Below are 15,964 nucleotides of genomic sequence, written 5' to 3' on the forward strand. Positions count from 1 at the left end.
TTTTTGAACACGTTATTTTTTGCAATGTAGAAAACATATTCAATTCATCAATTGTTTTAACTCTCCTTCTTTCTCCATCTCTTTTCATTTGAGATTTATTTTACTCCAAGGAAATTTTAAATAAAAGGAACAAGAATAATTTTCTTTGAGCTAAGAAAACTTATTTTAAACTTGCATTCTTTCATCTCTTCTCCATGCATTAGAAACCTCACTCTGCCTAATACTTACCGTAAGTGAAATTAGCTACTGGTTAAATCTTTTACTTCAGTGGGTGATTTGAATTTTGTTTTGGATTGTCAGAATACTTCAACTCATTTTATGGTTTTACCCATAAGATTCCATTAAGGAATTTAACAAATGGATTGGCTTAAAGAAAATGACGCTCACTTGATTTGTAAATATGATTTATTGACTTTTGTAAATGACCACAACACTAGGGTTATTATTATTGTTAAGCAGAGATAACCTAAAGTTCAACAGTTATACTAAAAGGGTATAGAAAGAATGAAATGAGTTTTGTTGTAAAGCTTAACTGAACAAAGAAGAAATTAAAAACACTTGAACATGAGTGTCTAATTATCAAATTTGATGAGGTTTTTCTTGGGAAACTTCAAGGGTTACCATCCAAGGGTGAAGTTGAGCATGGCATTGAGCTCATTCCAAGAGTTCAACCAATTTCTTGTAGATAGTACAAGATGTCAATTCGAGAATCTACACAACTCAAAGAGAAACTTAACTTCTCGATCAAGGTTTCATTTGACCTAGTGTTTTGCCATAGAGTAGTCCTATTCTTTTCAATCGGAATAAGGATGGAACTCTACACCTTTGTATCAACTATCGTAGGTTCAATCAAGCAATATGCAATACCTATGATTGATGAGTTACTTGATTGATTACATGGAGCCTCTATTTTCACAAAGATTGATCCTAATTCTGGCTATTATCAAATTGAAATTAAGGAGGAAGATATACCAAGGACAAATTACTTCAATACTGAATTTCGGTTGTATGAATTTACAATTATGCCCTTTAGACTTACAAATGCTCCAACAACTTTCAACCACTTTATGATCGACGTATTTAGAGAATATCTTGATAAATTTATCTTGTCTTCTTTGATGATATTAGGATTTATCCAAAGAATAAATAAATAAGAGCACGAACACCATGTACAAAAAGTATTTGAACTTCTATGACAAAATCAGCTTTATGTTGAGCGTAGCGAATATACTATTTTCACTAACAGAGTGGCATACTTGGGATTCATTGTTTCCAAAGATGGTATCTTTACTGACTCAAGTAAAATTGAAGTTGTTATAGCTTTGCATAAGTTTTCAAATTTGTCAAAAAAAGTACATAGATTTCTTGGATTTTTAGGGTGGTATCATACTTTTATTGAAGGTTATGCTAAGATAGCAGTACCGTTAGCCAATACCCTCTAGAAGATTAATTTTTTTTCTTGGAAAAATATATTGTGTCTATGCTAGATTTAAAAAACTTAAAGAAGCTTTGGTAAAAGCTCTTATTTTACCACTTTCTAATTTCACAAAGTCAATCCCTATCCTCATTGATGAAAGTGGACAAGCGATTGGCGGTGTTCTATCTCAGGAAGTAAGAATGGTAGTTTATGAATCTTGTAATCTATGTATTCATAAGGTAAATTATTATACACATGATTTAGAATTTTTAGTTGTTCTTGTACAACCTCTCAAGGTATGGGACACAAATCTTAGAATTCTTGAGTGGATCTATAGTCAACCTAACCTAAATATGTATCAAATATATATGGATGGAATTATTATGTGAATATGATTTTGGGATTGAATATAAACTGAGAAGGGAAAGCTTAGTAGCCGATGCTTTAAGGAAAAAAGATATAGTAGCAGCGATTACAACTTCTACCACCTCTTGGAGTGCATTATTCATGAAAGTATGCAATTCATTTTTCAAGATAATTCAATATTTAATAGGCTTACATAATCAATCAAAGAGGTAGGGACAAAAACCCAAAGGATTTCACGTTGTGATCTCTAATTTGACAATTGTCTTTGTATCTTTAATGATCAACGAACCAAGATTCAGACACTGCAAGTAACTCATGGCACCCCTATTGCAGGTCATCAAGGTTACATTAAAACTTATGCTAGTGTGATAAAGAGTTTCTTTTGGCCAAGATTAAATTGTGATGCATTATGTTGGTCAACGCATTAAAGTGGAGCAAGCTCGATACTCAGTGAGCTTCACCCACAGATGAAATAAGAATGCATATCCATGGATTTCATCTTAGGACTTCCTACATCTATTGGATATGATTCTATTTTTGTGGTGATTGATATGATTACAAAAATGATTCACTTATTTCTTACTAAGACAACATATACGGCTAAAGATATAGTCTAAGTTTTCATGGAAGGTATTGCTGTGTATCATTGTTTACCTCATCACATAACATTAGGGTCAAAAATGTTTCAAAAAGGGTTGTGTAAGAAATTGGTTAACTTACTAATTAGCGGAACCTTTGATGGTCAAAACAGCTCCAAAATTGGTCCTTTTGGATATTAAAGAATGGAAATTCCATTTAAAGCATATATTGGTGCATATCACACTAATGGCAATAGAGGATGTCGTTTTCACTTTATTCCTTCTTTGTTTATCCGAGGTTGTTGATCCTCATTCAAGTCACTTCCCCCCTTTCTTCTTCCCATTTGGGATTAGCTTCTAGCTTATTGTACGAATGACAAATATTCAATTCATGAACATCTTGAATCCCCCTTCCCCTCCCCCCTTCCCTCTTCTTTCTCTCATAGTATTTTGTTAGACTCTTATCACGTGACCTCACGAGCTTAAGCACCTTGCACCATTACACCTTTCAAAAGATTCACCATTCTCTGTTTCTTATTCCATCAAACCTTTTGCACTGAGTTTTTACAGGCTCAAAATGAGTGAGACATATCTTCCATCTGATCATAAGTTCCACATAAACATTAAGCTCAACCAGGAGTATGAAACAAAAAGGAGCATCTATCAAAGAACTCTTTCAAATGGACATGAATCTCAAAGCCTGTGCAACGAGGGAAAGAAATATATTGATCTATGGAAGATGGGAGGTTGTATCCTGTGGATACCAGTACTGGAAGGTATCCATGTTTTCACACTCCCCATGATTTGATCAGATTTGTTGGAGATGGTGTTGATGGTCTACTTGGATATGGCTCTAGTATATCTGGGATACATAATAACTATGCACAATATATTCATAATATGGAGAATACCTTGTCTTTGAAAGAAACAGAGATTAGTCAACATAAAAAAAAAAGTAGCTTCATTGACAGAAGAGAATAAACAATTACAGACCCTTAAAGAGACTCCTATAGGTTTAAGAGCACAAGTCAAAAAATGAGAGATGTAGTTGACCTAACAAAAAGATCCTGTCAAAGAAAAAAAAAGGTTGAAAATTGCTAGAGAACTTGTTTCTAAACTCTTAGGATTTGACATGTCCAATGCTCAGGAAAGCGTGAGTTTTCTGAATGAGATAATGAATAGGTCGGATGTTTTGAGAATTCTTAAGCTTCTTGAAAATCAAACTCAAAAGAAAAAGATTTTTCAAGTCCTTTTGAAAGATATGGACTTGTTGGTCTAGCCTTATCAATGCAAGAAGTTTGTGACATCGTGGGGGTAAGTAGAAGGGGATATGGAGCCATTTCCAAAACTTGGTTTCAAGTCCTTAAATATTATAAGGTTAGAGCTTTTGGGTTGCGTAGAGCGCATACTGTTGGCAAATGGAGAGTTCACTTAAACATTTTTGAAGAATATTATTACATTGAGGGAACAATGCCATATGAGAAACAGAAAAAGAAATCTTTTTTTGAGTACAATGTATTTAATAATATATGGATGGATGTCAAAAAAGTCCAATGTGCTATGGTCCAATATCACAAAATAAAGGAAGATGAGTGTGCAAGAAAGCTTAAATTTGTACTAAAACTTGATGAGACACAAATCCAAAAAATCAAAAAGATGGAAAGAATATCTATTTATTTAATGGATAGAGCTTTGGACTACAGCATGGGTAGGGTGAAATCCTCATATTACAAAACTCAATCTAAAATGGAACTATGCTGGATTGGTTCGGCTCAAGTTCTTGTAGAGAGTCATGAGACACTAAAATGGCTTTTTTCAAAAGCCCACATCCCCTCTGATAGAAAGCTAGAATGCAGGTGAACAGCTACATATAGATGGCATGGGTGTTTACACACTACAATGGAACTTGAGTGCCGATATCAAAGCATTGAAGAGCATGTTTGGTATATGCGGTGGTCCGTACACAAAGTACCCTTGCCTGTATTGCATGGCAAGCATGGGAACAAGTGGATGGATTTTGGAAAGTGAGATTGGAAGACCACCATCTAGGAATCATGTGAATGTTTCTGACTATCCCTCCTCTCAGATGATTTGAGATCCCATTCTTGCAATCAACTTGAAAAATGTACATATATGTACGTTACATGCAGAGATCAGAATTTTGGATAAGTTGCTTTGACTGCATCTGGATTATGCGTACGCTATCAAACCCACCAAACTTGCAGATGAGTGTATCAAAAAATGTGAAGCTTTACTCTCTCAGATGGGTTTCCATGGTGGTCAACTGCATCTCAAAAATGATGCAAAGCTTTCTCATGGGATAGGTGATGTCTTGCAAGATGTTTCAATGGGAGGATCAAAAGCTAGAATATTTTTGAGCAACCATGACAACAAACAAGTAAATTACATGTGGAACTGCTAGAAAGATCTCTGCATCATTACTACAAATGTCAAAAGCAGACCAGATATGACAAACAAGAAAATGGAAGTATGGAACAAGCTGGATGATTTTTTGAAGGTGCTAAGACAACAAGTAAACACAGAAACTTATGCAAATGACTTCAAAAGACAATCAAGTTTTTTATAAATAGTAACACATACGCGTGGGCAGTAAAAGATATCACTTATTATTTGGTGAGTGCTAAATAAATATTTGATATCCCAAAAAGTTAAATATTTTCTTGAATATTGCTAACATTTTTGTCATCATACATCATATTCTCTACCTGCGTGGACCATATTTTGCAAGACAAGGACCTTTGGCTACTTGGAACACATAGGGAATGGAGAAGTCTCACTATCAAACAAGGAATTCATTTTTTAGATGTACAAGAAAGGGAGGAAGAGCCAATAGAATCAATGCATTAAAAGAGTTATTCAATTGGTTTTACCAGGGGAAATTACAAAGGATTAGAGCAGACAACCATAGAAACACAACCATAGAGACACAAGATGGAGACTTATGATCCACAATAACTTTTGTTGAGTAGATGTCATGGCTGCTACAATATGTTTGTACCTCAGTTACTATTGATCAAAAGTTACAAAATATGTTTCACCAAAAAACTTGTCAATTTCTCTTATCAATTTTTGATTATTTTAACATCACTAGGCATGTCACCACTATATCTGAGAAACTTTATTCTTTTGTAACCTCCAATGAGTTTGACATTTGTCTCCTTAGCTACAGTTGCATAACTAGAGTAGAAAAGGAAGTATCCCGCTCTTGAGACATTGAAGCCTACAGCATACCCAAATATTCTAAGTGCGGTGAATCTCTCCAGAAGCAAAACTCTAGAAGCATTGAATGGAAGACGAGTGGACCCCATGATATTTGACAGCACCATTAAAGTAAAAATTTCCAAGTCATGGTCTTCTGAATATTTTGTGTGGAAGGCATAGAAAGTAGCCTTGTCCAATGTTGGAAAGTAGTGCATAAGTGAGGCATCCTTTCTGCTCCCCTCAACTCCTCTTTGTCTGGAGCCAACTGCTCTCCCAAGGTAATTGTCCTCATCAATAAGTTCTATCTGCAAAAAAAAAAAAAAAAGTTACTTTCCAGGTGCCAACGAGTCAAAATTTTGTTAAAAAGTGACCTAACTTGAGTGGGATATACCTTTTGCATTTCATCCTCCTTGAGGACTCTTTCTTGTAGAAGATTACATGAGCTAGCTCTTTCACCTATGTCAACATCCTCATCCCTCTCCTTTAACTTAAAATCCCTGCCAAAATTCTCTACACCAAGATCCACCAGTCTATCCTCAAAATCCTCATCTTTGCGGGTTGGTTTTTCTTCCTCTACTCTTTGCAAGCACAAAGCTAGTGCATCAGGAGCATGAAGGAAATCCTGGTCAGAGGTCTACAAATCAAGGGCCGAAAACTCCTCCTTTGACTCTCCTTCTGTGTCAATAAAATATTTTGCCACCTCCGAAGCTTCTGATATAGCTGCAAGTAGGGTCTATATATGATGGATAGGGATAAAATATTTATCATTCATGTGGTAGAAAGGAAGGTTTGGTATAGTGAGAGAGGTCTCAAAGACTTCAACCTCCTTTGTGGGCTCATCAGCTATAGTGCTAGCCCTGAACTGAGCAGCATCAAGATTGGCACTTTCCTCTTTTTGAGCTTTTAAATCAATTTTCTCTTCTAATATTTCAGTTGTCTCAAGTTCTAAAACTATGGCAGCATTGCCAATTGCTTGCTCTTTGTCTGTATCTTCATCTTCTACTTGGTCTTTCCCCTGCCCTTCAAATTTGAGCCATAAAAAAAGGATGACAGAAAGTGCCTTTGGGACAAGATTACAAGGCTTGATATGGATAGGAAAATACAAAGGAGTCAAAGAAGGAGAAGAAGAATTTTTCTTGAGAGCTCCAGGTTTCCTTGTGACCTTTCCCTTGTCAACTAAGCTATCTGTGAAATGTGTGGATTCTTTTCCCTCTAGTACATAGTACTTGCCTTGGGTTCTCCCTTAAACCCCAGAAAATCCTCTGATAAATAGTCCTTAAGCCTCTCTACCACATCTGTAAGGTAAAATTGAGGATTAATATCATCCGCTTCATTGTATACACCAATGTCACCCCATTTTCAATAATTGCACTAAGAAACAACTCATTGGGACTTTCATCAACTAACTCCACTTTGCCAAACTGTTTTCCAGAAGACATTCCTGAGGGTATAAGGGGTATGAGTGAAAATGGATAAAATTTTATAAAATTGGATGCTTGAAGGGAAGAGGAAGGTGAGAATTATAGGAATGTATGAGGAATGTGTGGAAATGTATGGAAGGAATAAGCCAAGCGGTGCTGCAAGTGGTAAAAGAGGATGAGGACGCTCGAAAAGAGATTCGAATGTAGAAGGTGAAGAGGAGAGGAATGTAGAAGATGAGGAGGATAAAAGGTGAGGGTGGCTAAAAAAAATCGAACGACATGATAACTGAGCAAGAAACATTAAGGAGGGCCTTTATTCGCTTTATTTGGTTGAAAATGGTTTGAAGAAGACCATACAAGGTCTCTAGGACATACCGAATGGCACGATAAGGGTGTTAGACAATTCACGAAAGCGTCAAATCACTATGTTTGGTTGTAGAGAAGAAAGCTGGTAAAATTTTCCAAAAATCTCATGAAAGATTTTGAGAGTAGGTCTCTTCCCTTTATATAGGGTTGATCATACAGATATGATCGTTGGCCCATGTGGACCAACCATAAGTCGACATGTGGCACCTAACGGTCATATTTGGGTCACCTCTATATAAAGGGAGGCACCGACCATTTTAAATTTTTTCCAAGGTTCACTCATTTTTTTTCCCACATCCTTTCGCGTTGCTTCTAGTCACTTTTAGCACCAAACGGAGTGGTTTTTGACATAGCCACTTGCTTGTTTATTTCTTATTCGCGCCGTTTGGTTAGCTCAAAAGCCACCTGACTATCTCAGAAGTCACTCAACCGTACGGATCGTCTGGCATCCTTCTAATTCCACCAAGCCATGCCCTTGTGCTGCTTGGTAGAATATCAAACTTACAAGCAACCCACAAGTCGGTCGACCATACGGAGCAACCTGGCTACCTTCGGATTTCATCAAGCCTTGCCTTTGTGTTGTTTGGTAGATTCTCAAATTCACAAGCAACCCACAAGTCAATCGACCATACGGAGTGACCTGATTGCCTTTGGATTTCTTCAAGCCTTGCCCTTGCACTGTTTGGTAGCATCTCTAACTCATCCTGAAATTTCCTAGCAACCAACCCACAAGGCACCAATAACCCCTTCATTAAAGCTCAAGCAGCTCAAGCCACATTAGTCTTGCAGTCTTGCATGTGTTCACCTATTTTGATGGCTAGAAAAAAACAAAATGCTAGGGTTTCCTACCCTAGTAAGGAGCAAGTAGTACTAGAGAGAGAAGAAGAGCCAGAGACAGAAGAAGATCCAAAGAAGAAGCCTAAGAAGAAACCTCAAGGTCCTCCTCTAATCTTAAAAAACCTCAAAGTGATCCCAAAGGAAAACAATTTCCCTAGAAACAACCAAGAGCCAATCCAAGGAAGAAGTTGAACTATCAAGTGAAATCCCTTAAACATCTTAGAAATGCACAAAAAAGCAACTGTTTGCTAATCCCAAGGTTGCCTTTCATGAGACTTGAAAGGGAGATCTCAGATAGGTTAACTACAAGGATGAGAACTAATGTTTTCACAACAGTGAGATGGCAATCTCAATCCCTTATGTGCATTCAAGAGGTTGCTGAGGACTTCTTAATTGATTTCATGAATGATGCTTACATTGCAACAACATTTTGTCATAGGGTCACTCTAATGAGCAAGGATTATTCTCTTGTTTCTAGGCTTAAGTACAATTTTGATAAGTTTCTTGAGCCAATCCCTAGTGATGACTTTAGGGCTTATCACATTCTCAACATTCCTCCTGCTAGGGAGAAAAAGTCTACTATTTTTATTGAAGATGTGACACACATGTATTCCACAAGGAAAACTGAGGAGGTTAAATCTTGAAAGGAGAATATCACTGAGCAAGAAAAGTTTTTAGAGGATGCAATCCTTACAAAGAAAGCAAAAAATTTGATTATCGCCAACACTACCTGTTTTATGAGAAGAAGGTTACATGCACAATTGTGGAAAATGTTGCCATGTATGATGATGATGAGGTCTACCTTGACATATTCCCTAAGGAAACATCCATGCTTATGGACTACAACCTTGAGATATTAGATACAGTGCTTTTTGCTTGCCTTAGGTGTATCATGAGGGATTTCTGTGAATCAGTGGCCATGCAAGTATTTATACTTGATCTATTGGTGACACATTTCTTGTTCAATAAACAAGGAAAAATAAAGAGATTATTTAGGGATTTAAAGATGTTGACATGCAATTTTATATTTTATCCATATCACGAAGCCTAAGTCACTATTCCTTGCTACTTTATTGAATTATATGTAATAGAGAGGGAGAGAAATAGAGAGAGAGAGAGAGAGAGAGAGAGAGAGAGAGAGAGAGAGAGAGAGAGAGAGAGAGAGAGAGAGAGAGAGAGAGAGCCAGAGAGAGAGGTAGAGAAAGAGAGAAAATTAACTAGTGATAGCTACGAAGATGGTTAGAGAGAGAGAGAGAGAGAGAGAGAGAGAGAGAGAGAGAGAGAGAGAGAGAGAGAGAGAGAGAGAGAGAGAGAGAGAGAGAGAGAGAGAGAGAGAGAGAGAGAGAGATAGTAGTAGATAGAGAAAGTCGGCGTGAAAGAGTTAGCTTGGCTGACCAATTGTGTGAAAAGGACAGAAACTCACTCTATCTCTCTCTCTCTCCCTCTAAAAGAAACTATGGAACTAAAGAGGCAAAGGGGTTTTGCCCGCTACATGCATTGTCGTGTACACCAGAGAAAAAAAATTATGTGTGAAGGTTCGACCAGTCTAGAGCCAAGGATGGAAGCAGAGGAGGGCTTACAGACAGAAGACGACGACATGGAGGAGATGCTGGATGCTTTCTTCCAGACAAGCGAGGAGAACACTAACGAAGCAGCACTAGAAGATGTGCGCCTATCTCCTGAAGACATGTTGAGAAAGTTGGCACGTCAACCAATCTATGAAGGTGCCAAAATATATGTGCTTTATACTTGTCTGTCGTTTTTGAATCTGTAGTCAGTGTACGGGTGGTCAGATGCAAGCGTCACTACTTTGTTTAGGTACGTAATCTTACAAAAGAGATTTTTTGATTGCAACGGTGACGTGGTTGGGGGAGCTTTTAATTTAATGTGGCTTAAACAGGTTGTTGCGGGAGCAACTACTCCCGGCTGGCAATGAAATGCCCCCTCCAGGCCAGACACAAAGCGACTATTGACCTCAGTTGGCTTGGACTACAACAAGATTCATGCATGTCCAGATGATTGCATTATTTTTTGCAATGAATTTTCATAGTCTGTTGTGTCCTATGTGCGGAGCAATGTGCTACAAACAAGATGCGATTGGCGAGTCAGTGCCAGCTAAAGTGTTGTGGCATTTCCCTATCATTCGGAGGATAAAAAGTATGTTTCGTTGTGGTTCCATTGCAAAGTTGATGTGGTGGCATTCTACGAATAGATCCACTGATGCAACATTCAGGGTGCCCGCTGATTCAAAGTCTTGGAGGCACATTGAAGATACCTGGCCACATTTTAAGAGTGAACCACGCAATTTGCGTTTGGGCATGGAAATGGATGGAGTCAATCCATTTGGCTTGAGAAGCTCATCATGGAGCACTTGGCCTGTGTGCCTTGTCAATTACAACCTCCCACCGCGGCTTGCCATCAAGAAGGGTCATTTGATATTAGGCTTGATTGTGCCTTGTAAGTTCAACGCAAAAAACATGGATGTTTATCTAGCACCACTAGTTGACGAGCTCTAGGAGTTGTGGCATGGGATCGACATAGCAGATGCGGTTGAACCAGCAGGACAAAAGCATGCAAGGATTCATGGACTTCTTATGTGGACTATGCATGATTGGCTAGGATACAGTGAAGCTTCTGGTAATGGTGGATGATTTATAAAATTCTCCCTATTTGCAAGCACTTTGTGTAGTACTGAATCATGCTTAAATAATATATGCATGGCTTACAACTTCGGGATACAATGCATGTCCAATTTGCGGGCCATCTTTGGATGTGCGCTATTTTGTCTCGCTTCGAAAGACAATTTATCAAGGCCACCATCGTTATCTTCTAGATGGCCATCACTTGCACGAAGGTCAGCTTGGTCGCATCGAATGTCGTCCTATGCATGTACAATAGTGGCGTCGCCGATGGGAGCAACATGAGGGGCAACCTGTTCCAGGAATGAAACATTTGTCCATTCTCCATACGTTGCCGTACTGGGGTGATCTACTAATTTACCATTTGCTGGATCCAATGCATATATTCAAGACTGTGGGAGAGCTCGTCTGGAAGACAATCATGGGAATGAAAGACAATCGAGCTTCACGAGATGATCTGCAGCCAGTTGGAAAGATGCCAGAGCTGTAGCCTATCACCAATGCAGCGGGCCAAACAAAGCTTCCAAGAGTGCTATGGGTATTGCTAAAAAGCGAGGAACGACAAGTCAAAAGGGTGATTTCAGAGTTCAAGATGCCAACAGGATGCATGCGATGTCTCAAGACAGCATTCACCCATGACGATCAACTGTCAGGACTGAAATCGCACGACTGGCATAAGTTCTTGCAATTTATTCTTCCAATTGCAATCAAGGGGTGTTTAACGGAGGAAGTGTTGTCCTGCATGTACAAGATTTGAGAGCTAGTGCGGTGGATCTCTTCCAAGGAGATACGAGAGGAATCCATTGGAGCGATGAGGATGATGCAAGATTGGTGGGAGAGGAGCTGCAGGGGCAAGGGGTGCCGAAGAAGATGGACGATGCCATGCAAGAAAAGATTATCAAGTTCTCTATACTAAATTCAGAGCCGATGCAAAAATGTCTTGAAAGGTACAAAGAATAGAAAGAGAGATGCAATAAGGAGAGACACAAATTCAGGCAAAACCAAACGACTAGAGGCTTACCCTTGCCAGACTATATCGCTCCTCTACCTGAATTCCCTACAATGGCATGGTTGGACAAGACACTGAGTGCAGCTCGACAGATCGGAGAACCCATATCTCCAGAAGAGGAAGAGTTGGCTATTAGATGTGACTGGAGGTATCATACATACATGGCACTGTAGTCGCATGGAAAGCATTTCAGAACACAACAAATTGACAGCAGAAGAAACACGTTTGACAGTGGGGTAATCGTTAGTTTCATGCAAAAGAGCAGGGCCAGTGCCAAAGACACGAATGAGAGCACTAGCAATCTGGATTACTGTGGTCTGGTGTCAGATATTTTGAAAGTCAGCTTTGGACGGTTTGAGATGTTTTTGTTGGATGTGAAGTGGTTCAAGGTAATTACTTCTAGTCGCAATCCAATGGTACACAGAGATGGAAACAAGCTTGTGTAGATAGATTCTACAAAGGTTTGGACAGATGCGAGCGAACGTTTGCTCTCCCCAAACATTGCGAGCAAGTAGTCTTTGTACCGGACCCTCGAGAGCGACAATGGTGGTTTGTGGTTCAGGTTGCTCCAAGAAATAAACAAGTATTTGAAGGGCAAGTGCTCCTAGAGGAAAGTTGGCCAAACGACGCAGATACTACTGTGACATTAGATGAGATGGACAAAGGTATGGCAGAGGAAGCTGATAGATATACGAGGGATGATGCAGACGAGGCAGATATGACATTTGTAGATGAAGATGCAATGGATGAAGACAATCCACCAGAGCGAGTTGGGCAAGAGTTATGTCTGCAGTTAGAGATAGACGATGATATGGTGCAAGATCTTATCAATGATGCCTCACTAGTGGAGACCTGTAAGTGTTTGTGTGAAGACGTTGATTTAAAATTAAGCTCTTTCTTAATTTAAACTAAGGTGTTCTGAGGCTTTCTTTTAATTTCTTTATGCAGGACTTTAGTATGGCAGACTAGTCGCGAGATCTCGCTTCTATGAGTGCAGATGCATTTATGGGCTTCATCACACGGATAACGCCCAGTCAGATGGCAGATCCATCTCAGTATTGGATAGCTAGAGGTACGGGTACCACGCCTCCGGGCTTCACACCCGAGGGTCCGATGCCTATGGGGGGGTCGCCTATGGGTACGACGCCTGCGAGGTCTCCTATCACGGCCGCTTCGACACCTAGGGGTACAGCAGAGGCGGGTATGTCATCATCTCCGTAGCACAGACACACTCATCAATCCCATCGTCAGGCGGAGGTGGTGGTTGTTGTGGAGGAGGGTCCATAGATGCTTCGACCCCTCCTCGCTCACGACCCCCATCCTACCCAGGCACACCTCTCGACACACATCTTAGCACACCTCGGACACCTTGGGGGACACACGATCCTAGTGTCTCCAAGGTCTATACTGTATGGACACATGGACAGGTTGACATGGATAGAGTCGGGATTGAGATGAGACAGCGGGTTTGCCAGCTCGCGGAGCTGCAGTTTTCTACCACCATTATGACGTCTTGGCCTGATCAGGATCATAGCAAAGTCAATTATATAGTGGAGACATCATGAGAGAGTATCAGCTTGCTCTGGGTTCAAAGGAGCTTCCGAGGAGGTGGATCACGAATGTTGCACGGGACACCGTGAAACAGCATCGAGATGCAGCTCGTCGGGCTTTCAGGCAGGGCTTGTCGAAGCCTTCGGGCATCTCACATGAGACGTGGCAGCAAATCAGGGAGGATGAGCAGACAACGGACAGGAGGTTCAGACAGCAGCGCCAGGCCGCGGAGGTACTTAGGATGACCAGGGGCACATCTCATCTTGGCAATGGAGGCTTTGACACCTTTCGCTATGAGTTTGTGAGTTTTCAATCCAATCCTAGCTATGGTGTTTTTTAAAAAAAGCATGAATCATGTATTCTTAATTACTTTGGTTTTTGTATAAACGCAAAATCTTGCAATGCATCGAGCCCCGACACGCCAGGAGGAAACATATGGATATCGGAGAGGCATTTATGAAGTATTGAATGATCTTGTTGCCGCCGCAGGAGAGCCTGTAGACTGGGAGGCCTTAGAGTCTCGTTGATCGATTGAGGTGAGACATTTGATCAAGACAAATAATATGTGTGAGTTGACTTAATTAATTAAGTATATGCGAAGTAATATCATACTAATTTTGTGACTTGTCCCTTTATGTGCAGGTTGTGACGCGCGAGTCATCAGTGGATTTCTATATATGTTTTGTGAGACACAGACACATCTCTGTGTTTCTTTCTTGTATAGACATGGTTATGGTTGTTGTTTATTGTTTATGGACGTTATGGTTATGGTTATTGTTTTGTTTATGGTTATGTTTAACTTTATGGTTATGGTTATGGTTTTGTTTATGGTTATGGCTATCGTTATGGTTTTGATCAATATGGTTATGGTTATGGTTATGGTTTTAATTTGGTTATGGTTTTGCACAAAGCTCGTTATATATGAAGTTCGTTATGGTTATGGTTTTAATTTGGTTATGGTTTTGCACAAAGTTCGTTTCATTTCTTCCATCAAGTTGTGCCTTAAATCTCATGTGAGATCCTACATGGATATCATGTAAGAGACGTATACATATGGTTTTTTTTGAAAAGTTTATGTTAAAACGAAGGGAACTCTGCCGCAATTTCTATGGGAGCACGGTTGATTTTGGTGCTGCTCGCTTTCTTGGGCAGAGACAGGCAGTCTGGCTGTGGCTGTGTCCATCTTTTCACTGGGCACAGGCCAGGCTGCATGTCCTCTACCCAAGAAAAAACTTTTCTGATATGGTCATCGAAATACGCGTCGATATCGACGTCAAAATACGTGTCAAAAACAGGTGCCTTTCGACACAGATATCGACACGTATTTCGACGATATCATAGGGATGAAGATTTTGACGCAATTTTCGACATCTCGCGTCGAGATCTGCCTTGAAGGCACCTATTTTTGTTGTAGTGACTTTATCTAGAACTGTCAAATATTTCATAAAATACTATAAGTGCAAAAAAGACTTTTGACTTTTAATGTGCATACTCGTTTGCTAATTGCTCTTGCTCTTTATTTTTATTTTTTTTGTGAGTATAAAGCTTTATATGTACATTCCCTAAGATTGGAATTGAGAGGTCAGGGAAAAAGGTTGAGAGGGAAACAAATGAATGATGACTGTCAGCAAACACTCCCCCCTTCCTTGGGTAGATCATACCGTTTGAAATGAGCTTGTCACCCTTTGAAACCAATTGTTCCAGTTGGTAATAGGTGAGGATTTTTTCCAGTAGTTTTCTATTACCCTAGGTGCCTTGTCAAGCTGCAAGGGTGGTAAGGTACTCTCCCAGGATTGAACTTGAAGTGGTTCATTAGGTGATTCCTTAACACTGGGAGGTGTGGATTCTTTTGTAGCTTCATGGAGGTCCACTACTATAGATGGAGGCTGTGTAGAAGCTTTTACCTCTATGGATGTATTACATGATGAGCTAGAAGCTTCATGGGACTCCCCCCTTCCTGAGCTAGGTGGAACAAATCGTTCTTTCTTTGGTACCCAAACTAGCTCGGGAGCGGGTGTGTAGCATTCTCTGATTTTTTTCTTTTCACTATCATTGATTCGTTTTGGAGCTACGGGATTGGGCTCACTAGGGCCAGGTGTTAGGTAAGAGCACAATCTACGTTTTGGCACCCAGATTTGATCATTTCCTTGATAGTAGCCTTGGGCTTCCAATAGTCGTTTAGGGATCCATCGCAACATTTTCTTACTTTTCTTGGAGTGAGTGGTACGTTTCTTACAAGGCTTCTGTCTTTTAGCACTAGCTATGGTCACTAAAGAAGCTTTAGGGACCCACTTGTATGTTTTCTTCGTGACATTAGGATGAGTCTTGTCGGAAGCGATATGCATTGCTTGTAGCATATTTAAGGGTACAGGAATTTCATCCCCCTCAGGTGTTACCCAGGTCGTCCCCCTATTTCCCCAAGTGTCTATGGTTGATGCTAGGTGGACCCAGTCTACATTGTCTGATTCCGTCATACCCGGTAACACATCCATGTAAGGAGAATCTTGGCCAATGTCTGTATCCTTCTTACAAGTGTAACAATATTGTAGTGGGGCCGA

This window comes from Adiantum capillus-veneris, chromosome 27, assembly GCF_014529385.1.
Source record: "Adiantum capillus-veneris isolate H3 chromosome 27, ASM1452938v2, whole genome shotgun sequence".
In the NCBI taxonomy this organism is placed as follows: domain Eukaryota; kingdom Viridiplantae; phylum Streptophyta; class Polypodiopsida; order Polypodiales; family Pteridaceae; genus Adiantum; species Adiantum capillus-veneris.